The sequence below is a fragment of the Melanotaenia boesemani genome, chromosome 10, assembly GCF_017639745.1.
Source record: "Melanotaenia boesemani isolate fMelBoe1 chromosome 10, fMelBoe1.pri, whole genome shotgun sequence".
Lineage (NCBI taxonomy): Eukaryota > Metazoa > Chordata > Actinopteri > Atheriniformes > Melanotaeniidae > Melanotaenia > Melanotaenia boesemani.
The window spans coordinates 15,016,192-15,025,541 of record NC_055691.1 but is presented as its reverse complement, the minus strand read 5'-3'; the positions used below and the strand labels follow the sequence as shown (position 1 = coordinate 15,025,541).

Genomic DNA, 9,350 nt, shown 5'->3' with positions numbered 1-9,350 from the left:
AAAAGGGGAGAATAGTGAAAAGAAGTAAAAAGGAAAGTAGAAAGAGGAGATAATGATACAACACATATGATCCTTCAATCCAAACTATCACCAGACAACCAACTGCTACACCTGCACAGAAACACAACAGAGAATTTCCTATAGCCCAGGAAACAGGGATATGGGAGGACACCATTGCCCTCACTTTCCACGCTCATGACTGTTTGTAAAGTGTGTATTATTTTCAATTAAAATTAAAAGAAAGTGAGCTAAACCACATTTGCAGCCCCACCCGCCATGCACTACATGGTATGCCCCCCAAAAGTTGTTTGTGTGTTTGTGTCTCATGTTTTGATGACTAAATGTAAGAGGTGACACAATGCAGCCAACAAGGCTACAAGAGATATTTTTAAAAATTATTGCAACAGAAAGTACCAATATTGCATCATCTTTTGTTCACAACGTGTTTTGTTGGGTATGAGTGGCAGGAGAACTGGAGTGACTCAGAAACAGTACTGTTTGATGAGTTATTGATAAGGAAATTATATCACATATGATTGAGTTCTGAAAAATCTTCTTCCTAAGTAAATCATTGTGTATTAATTCAGCTTCCAAAACCACTGGAATCACATTGGTATGGACAACTCATGTCTGACAGCTGCTTCAAGTGGGAGAACAAAGATAGAAAGTAAGGATGCACTGACGATCGCCTGACGAAAACTTTCAAACGTAAATAGCCCAAAAGTACATTTTCGGTTTTCAGCCAAAAGACTTTTATTGCCGAAACAACACGGCCGAAACAGGCTGTTGTGATGATGCAAACAAAAAACGTGGCTAACACAGTGTTTTCTGGAAGGGCCAACATGTCTGCCGCGTGGACGTATTTCAGTATATCTGAAGAAGACCGACAAAGTGTAATGGTGAAATTTCAAGAGCTAAAAAGAATTTCTCCATGTCGGGTTTTATTTATCACCTGAAATCCAAACATCCTGATTGCTATGCTGAGTATGAGAGGAATGCGGCACAGAAAAGGAAAAGCTGGACACCCACTCTGTTTGTGGCGCAAGTTTTTGAAAAAGCAAAGAAGGCAAAAGGGATTACACAAAAGATTATGGAATTCATTGCCTTAGATGATCAGCCGTTCAGCAGCTGCACTTATTCTGAATGCACTTTGTTATAGTAGTCCTACAGAAAAAAAAAATATTTTTTTTTTATTTTTAATTTTATTTTGTGTTATTATTGTGCATTGTTGGAATGTGCTAAATAAATATTTTCATAATTTTGTAATTGATTTGTTCTTTGAAACATTTATATTAATTTATACAATTGCAATGCCTTGATTTTAATGAGGTTAGTACACCTTCATAGCCATGAATGCAATGGTACTAATAAATGGCATAATAATTTCTTTCAGTGTTTCGGTTTTCGGCCTTAGTTTCCTCATTTTTGGTTTTCGTTTTCGGCCGGGAATTTTCATTTCGGTGCATCTCTAGTAGAAAGTCTTTCTTTTTCGTGAACCTGCCAGCAAGGATGTTTACTTCCTTAATGGAATCAGTTACCATTTTAAATGATTTGGGATTAGACTTACCTCGCTTTCTTGAAAGTAAAACTAAGAGTTTTCCACAACTCAGGGTTAACATGAGTGTTGACATAACCTGCTTTTTGGACCAGGCCTCAGGTGTGTTCCTGCAGGGAATCATCTAAAACGTGCAGGACATTTGCTGATCATGAACTACTAAAGTGAAGCATATTGGCCTTTCTCTCTAAAATTCAGGAGAAAATGCTATGAACCTGTCATAGCATTTTAAATTTCTCTGTGGGTCCAGATGCATTTTGGTTCACATTAAAAACTTGTGGATAAGTTATGCTAAGAACATATTTACTAATCTAAAAAAATTTCCATGTACAGGTCTTCTGAATTCACTATAGCAAAGAAATTGTTCAGAGAGGGACAGAGCATTATTCAGTTTTAGGTAAGGATAAATGCTGTTACAAAACTCTAATAGATAAATGGTAAGTACAGAATTTAAATTCCTTGGACATTATAATTCAGTCTTTTAGTAAGATCAGTTGGCAGGCGTTGCATGGCATGACTTGGACTTGAGGTAAAAGACTTGAGACTTGACTTGGACTTGCAAAATAGGACTTGCGAACATCTCTGTCTCACGCCCAAAGATTTCCCTGTACATACACAAATTATGTATCAAAACAGCGGAGTTAAAGTTGGCTTCAAATTAACCTTAGCTTTAAATGAGCTGGAACTTTGAGCTACATTGCTCCAAGCATCACAAAGTCTACCTTTTCCTCAAATTAACCCCCATTCTACAGAAACTCTGATCCTCATACTTGTAATTCTCATATGTTTTTAACTTGCCACTGTTTAAATTCTGTTCACATTAGGATAAAATAAGTTACATTCATGTGTTCCTCCAACCCTTCTGGTGCTTACAGTTTTTTTTGGATATGACTTTTTATTTGCAAACAGCGCTTGGTTGCTTGAGAGGTGCTTTCAGCCCTCTCATCTGTGAGCTCTGAGTCTGTGAGTGTTGTGAGTTCTGTGAGTAGGTGCTTTTCCATTACCCCTAGAACTGCACAAAACCTAAAAATTGCAATTACAAAACTTGTAATTGAAACACCTAAATTTTGAAAAAAAAAAACATCACTACAAAGCTTTTACGCTCTCTTGAGGTGGTTTTTCAGATGTGTCAATATAGAAATATATCACAAAATTTAAATGGAAACACTTAGCCAGGGTTTTCGAAATACTGAAGTCCACCACCATTATGGTCTACACATCTCAAGAAACCAAAATGAAGCACAAAATCTATTTAAAATGGAAGCAACTCATGTTTCACACAAACCACTCCCTCTCTCACATGTCCTGTCTCTTTTCTCCATCTATTCTTTCCTCTCCCTTTGGCTCTCTACTTCCCTCTGAACATCCTGTCTTGTCCCACATCTCTCCTGTCAAAGGCTATGTTCAGACTGCAGGGCATAATGTTCAATTCAGATTTTTGGGGAAATCCGATTTCCTTGAGAGTCTGTTCACATTTTCACTTAAGTGCAACTTGTATGTGATCTCCTGTATGAACCTTATGCGCACCAAAATTGTCCCGCATGCCTATAAGACACAATGACGTGACAGTGAGCATGCGTGTGACGTCTTCGTGTTTGTGGAAGTAAACATGGATGGTAACAGCGGAGCTTATCTTGCAATTTTAAAGTTATTGTCCTATCATAGCCAGCACATTTTCAATGGCATTGTTTTAAGCAGGAGATTACAAAAGAGGAGAACCAAATTTTTGGCCATGGCATTTTGTGGAGCAGGGGCAGCAAAGTATGTACCAGCGACCACCTCTGGCGGTAAAATGTGAAGCCATATGCGGAAGTGCAAAAAATTGCAGTTCACCCCTCATCCACCAGGGGCTTGCTCCAAAACAGAGTCAAGAAAGACCAACTTCACAGCAGAAATAAACATGTTTAAAGCCTGGTACAAAAAACATTTTAGGATTAGTACGTCAAGTTTACCATCATGACAACTGTGAGGGGAGTGATTTTTTTTTATAACTCATCCATTTAGATGTTATTTAAATGAAATTTGACATGTTTAGGGGCATGTCCTTTTGATTGACAGGCATCCAGTATACGTGACAAGAAGGGAGAGTGCAGCATAACCACAGTTTTTAGCCAGCTAACAGCGCGCCTTAGCTTTAGCTCTAGCCTGCTTACCTCCGTTAGCTGGTTAGCTACCGTTAGCTCCGGTTTAGCTCAGTTAGCTCTTAGCTACAGGCAGCTCGGAGATTGATGGGTGTCAATCATCCACCCCCACCTTTACAGTCCCCCTTTCAGCTCCCCCTCTTTGCCCATTTTTGGATTTTCCAGGAATTACAACACGCTGCCAAGATGGAAATGGTGGGAACCGCCCAATAAGCTTCAATTCAGCTATTCAGAAACCTACATGTGACGTCATGGAGGCTCCGTCCATCTTTTATATAGAGTCTATGGTCTGTACAGAGAAACGTGTGGGAAGAGTCTCAGCAAAGAGTGGTGGGAGAGTGATGTGAGTTCTTTTATAGATAAGGAGTTTATAAACAATTTTTGGATGACGAGCAGAATCTTTATTTACATTTGTGATTAATGCGACCTCGCTGTTCAGACTGAAGTCGCATGGCAAAAGAGCAGACACATATCAGATTTAGGCCCACATATCCAAGTGGCCCGGGTCACATTTGAAAAACTTGGATGTGTCGTTCAGACTGTTAGGAAAAGATCAGATACAGCTCGAATGGGGGCAAAAAAATCAGATTTCGGTCGCTTCAGCCTGCAGTTTGAATGTAGCCAAAGTGTATCAACATTTAAAGTAAGTTATCTACACCTTCTTTAGTTTGTCTTTGTCTGGAATAACAAAACTCATCTCTGTAGTCAGATGTTTCCACTGAATGGAATAAGGCTATCAGATTTGGTATGTTTTGAACAACACAGGTACATCCATCCATCCATCCATCCATCCATCTAAAAATCTTCAGTTAACCATCCCAGTATACAGTAATATTACTATGTTCACACTCACTTCAAGCTGTATTCGTGCAACGTTTTATTGTAACATTTACTTATTTCATTACTTATATCATAACCATATTTATTACTGCACAGTTTGAGTAAAATGGGAAGCCTTTGTTATAAGATTGTAGGGAACTCCTGTTTGATTATTAGCACATGAATTTAAACCTAGCAGACAGAAGGAAATTGCTTTCCTAAAAATCAGCTTCAGTGTTACAGCTCCACATTTTTTCCCTCTGTACTTGCATAGTACCTGATAGTTTCTGGATAGTATCTGCCTGCAACACCAAAGGACTCCAGAATTTTTCTCACACTTGTCCTTCACCTTCTCCCCAGAACACTTCATCACCTCTGCTTTTGTGTTCTGGTTTATTCTGGGTTTTGTTGTCTTCTCACACATCAAATTGTGCATTATTGCAGTTTGTGAAGCAGAAATGTCTCCACACATGACTGTAAGTGAGCAGCGTGCTGCTGCGATGATACGCTTTCTCTTCTTTGAACATGACAAAGGTAGGTGAAAGAAAAAGTAGTTCCTATCTATCCTGATAGTTTTGTTACTTTCCACTGTGTTCGTGTTAATAATAATTTTTATTATGAGAATAATATTTAGTTTGAGAATAGGTTTGAGAATATAAATAGTTGATATGGGAGTTAATTGATATTGCAGTATCAATGCGCACATCACTGCTAATTAGTCTTCTCAGATAACCAAGTAGCTCAAAAGCTTTCAATTTATTCATTATATTATGTGCACAGAGAAAAATACCGAGGTCCGGACCTTGTTGTCCGCAATGGTAGCTTCGACCTTGGGTGTGTCTGCATGTCAGAGTCTCTCTGCAACACCTCCCACTTATTAGCCCTGGCTATGTCATTATACCAATCAGGTACACACCAGCTGCTTTGAATGATTTGTGCTTTGTGACATGGCTGCCTTTCTAATACATGTATATATGTGAGCAGGCATTAGCTGCATTGGCACCCATCAAAATTTCTTCAGAAATTTTCTAGTTGTAATTAGTTTTGCTCCCTATGGTTGCTTCACACCTGTATTATGTTTAACTTGGTTTATAATGTCTGTGCTTGGTTTATAATCTTTCACTTCAGTGTCTTTAGTCCTTGGTTTCTTTTGTTCATTGTAAACCCTTGTATAACCTTATTTTAGTCCAAGTTTCCATTTGCTTGTATACTTGGAGTGTTTTAGATTTGGTGTTGACCTCTTACCTGTCACAACATCTGTCTGCAATTATGTTGAGTGCCCAACTTAAGCAAATTGTATCATCTGGAGAAGGAGCTTCTACATCAGATGCACTAACAAGCGGACCGCAGTCCAGATCCGGACCCAGAACCTGTCCCACATGGATCCAGAGTTAAAACATAAAATCTGATGGTGTGCTTTTACTTTAACTGGCACAGCTTTTGGAGTCTTCAGTGGTCAGAAAACATGTGGACCAATTGCACATGAGGTGAGCCATCCCAAGTGATGTACTCAGCCAATCAGTGTGTGAGGCTCCCGGCGCGGTGGTAATCTGCCAGCTAGATCAAACAAAGCAGGGATAAACACAACCGTGCCAGAAAAAAAGGCAGCAGAGTTGCTAAATCTGCCTGCTTTCAGCGACTTTGGGCTAGTTTTTCTGTGATGTCTTTTGCAAATATCGTCCGTTTCGGGTTTTTGGGCTTGGTTTTTTTCTGAGTGTAGTTTCTTATTTGGGCTTGTCCTGCTCCTGTTATGAAGCCCCCCTGATTCTCTTACAGTTGTCCACAATATAGGATATTATGTTAGAAGAGTCCAGACTATAAGAGGGGGGATCTAGGTCACAATTTCTGATAGTCATCGGAATGTGTACCTGCATTATGATGAACTCAGACTTAAATACAAGTTTTCTTACATTTCTCTATTGCTCTGTCAAGTGAAGTTGAACGTGCATGTAGGTAGGGGCATCCTGGTGTTATGCTATTGGAGTTACGCTATATATATATACATACACATGCATACATACATACATACATACATAGTCATTATGATCTCCCGGACCTTGGCTCCAAAAGTTTTTCTCTAACTGGATCTCTTTAAATTTTAGTTGAATACCCCTGCTTTATGTGATGAGGGATGACGAGTTAGCTAGTTAGCTAGCTAGCACAGTTGGCTCATTTTAGGTAAATGGATTCTACTGGGGTACATTAAATTATAATTTTGGGGGTATGGTACTCTTGTCATGGTTCATGGTTTTTCCAGGCCTTAGTGATTGCTTGCTTAATTGTGCCCTATCCTTGCCTGTGCTCAGCCCTACTTAGACTCTCTCCAGTCTTTCCTTCCCTGCCAGATTATCGACAGCTGTTTGCCAAGTTGAGATCCAGCACTTGTTTTCTGTTTCAGTTTTCTTGTTACCGACCAAGCCATGTCCGAGGATTACCATTGCCTTGCCCTCGATGGATCTTCCTCTCCTTGTGATTATCTCGACACCGACCCCTGGTCTGATCCATTACTCTTGTGTGTGGTTGAATGTCTGGGTCATCCATTACAACTTTTTTATTTTTTTCTTAATTGCAGAGTATTGTATAAATTGTATAAATACTACTTCCAGAAAGCCTGTCATCAAATCTGCCCTCATTTCCCTGCAGAAAATATATGACAAACTGTTTAACAGCCCAAATTGAAAATGAAGATGTTCATATTTTGTTCATATTTTCGTGTTTTAACATTTTTCATGTCATTTATTGTAACTATGGGAGTAACTTTTTCCATGCAAGTTTCTGAATAGTCTCGCTTCTCAAAATTTATGTACTCAATGTGCTCTTGGGGAATAGGCAAAAAGTTCTGATTTGTTCATGCAAAGAAATATCTTTTCAGTTCATTTTTATTTTTTTTACAATTTTCCAATCAAATCTGTTTTTTGTTTTTGTCAGTCATGTGTTCTTCCTCTTGCAGTTCTTCCTTTTATGAACACTCATTAAACTGATCTTTCTCATAATGTGTGTAACTGATTTCTACAGTAATTTCATGGTCTTTTCCCAGACATCCAAGAAGTTATGAAGTTTTTGTTTACACTGGAGCACCCATGGCTGACACGCATTTTTTCAGGTCATGTGGAAGTGTAGGCAGTGACTGTGGACTGACTGTTAGACTAGTGCTTTTCATCTTAAAACCTGAAATAAATTTTTGCTTGCCACTTGGTGGCAGCGAAAAGTTGTAAACACAGTACTGATAGATCACCAACTTAAAACTTAACCCGAAAGTGCTCCTCCAGCTCCACTCATCTTGTTGTAGTTGTAGCTGTTCTTGTAGGAGTTGTATGCAGTCCAGTTCAGCAAGGAGTACAGAGACAGAGTGTGTTGGAAGAGGGATACATTGAAAACCTACAGGACTGTGGCCCTTGCAGACCAGAGCTGGACACCCCTGATTTACACCAACACCTACTGGCAAAGTTAAAAACAACAACTTTGTGTCATCCTTCCTCTAATAAGCCTAAGTAATAGACTCAACCAGTTTTCCAATCTTTTCATTGTCAAATATTGCTTTCACTCACAGACACTTACAGTTAATCATTCCTACATATATAGGGCTAGTATACCTACAGCAAATTTGCCAGTAAGCTATAAGTCATAACAATGCTTAAACAAGTTTTTGAAAAATAAATGTTTCCTTTTCAAAGAGCTTGTGACTTTTTTTTTTTTTTTTTTTTGACAGGCAGTGTCAGGGACCAAGCAGTAAAGAAATCAGGACACAGAAAGTAATTTAAAAAAATCAAGTTTTTATTGACCTAAAATGAATATAAAAATCCAAAAGAATGAATAAATCAGCTGGCCTATAAAAGAGGTCAACTTAAAATAACAATACTCAAAACTTAACAAACAAAGCAAACTGAGGAAAACTGACATAACACAATGACACATCAACTTATAGGTTTGGCCTAACCGAATGACACACACAGGGGAAAACAAAAATGACTCACAATAGCCAGGCAAAGACTCAACACTAACTAAACCTGAAACCCCACACCATGCTCCAGTGGCACTGGATTCTGGACAAACATTACCATTGTGGGGCTTGAGGCATCACAGGCAGTGGATTCCTCTACAGAGGCTAGTCAATGTTTTAAATGGATTCAGTATTCAACTTCACAACCACATGCTGTGAAAATCTATACACTGGCTTATACGCCGGCAGTAAACCAGATTTGTTTCCAGTGAGGGTTGGACTCCACCAAGGCTGCCCTTTGTCACCAATTCTGTTTATAACTTTTATGGACAAAATTTCTAGGCACAGCCGAGGTGTTGAGGGGATCCGGTTTGGTGAACCTCAGGATTGGGTCTCCTGCTTTGCAGATGATGTGGTTCTTTTGGCTTCATCAGGCCATGATCTTCAGATCTCACTGGAACGATTCGCAGTGGCTGGGATGAGAATCAGCACCTCCAAATCGGAGACCATGGTCCTTAGTTGGAAAAGGGTGGAGTGATTTCTCCAGGTCAGGAATGAGGTCCTGCCCGAAGTGAAGGAGTTCAAGTATCTCAAGGTCTTGGCCTTGAGAGAAGAATGGAGCGCGAGATTGACAGGCAGATTGGTGCGGCATTTGCAGAGATGCGGACTGCATTGGTCTGTCATAGTGAAGAGGGAACTGACCCAAAAGGCAAAGCTCTTGATTTACGTTCCTACAACCACCTATAGTTAAGAGCTGTGGGTAGTGACTGAAAGAACAAGACTGCGATTACAAGTGGCCGAAATGAGTTTTCTTCGCAGGGTTGCTGGACTCTCCCTCAGAGATAGGGTGAGAAGCTTGGTGATCTGTGAGGGGCTCAGAGTAGAGTTGCTGATT

General features: G+C 39.5%; 1 long non-coding RNA gene across 1 annotated transcript; it reads left to right on the top strand.

Annotated features, from left to right (window-relative positions):
• Positions 1-4,959: 4,959 nt before the first annotated feature.
• LOC121647980 lies at positions 4,960-6,973 on the top strand. The gene is made up of 3 exons (XR_006011908.1): positions 4,960-5,049; positions 5,741-6,002; positions 6,914-6,973. It is a non-coding gene; the product is annotated as an uncharacterized LOC121647980 (long non-coding RNA).
• The last annotated feature ends 2,377 nt before the right edge of the window (positions 6,974-9,350 follow it).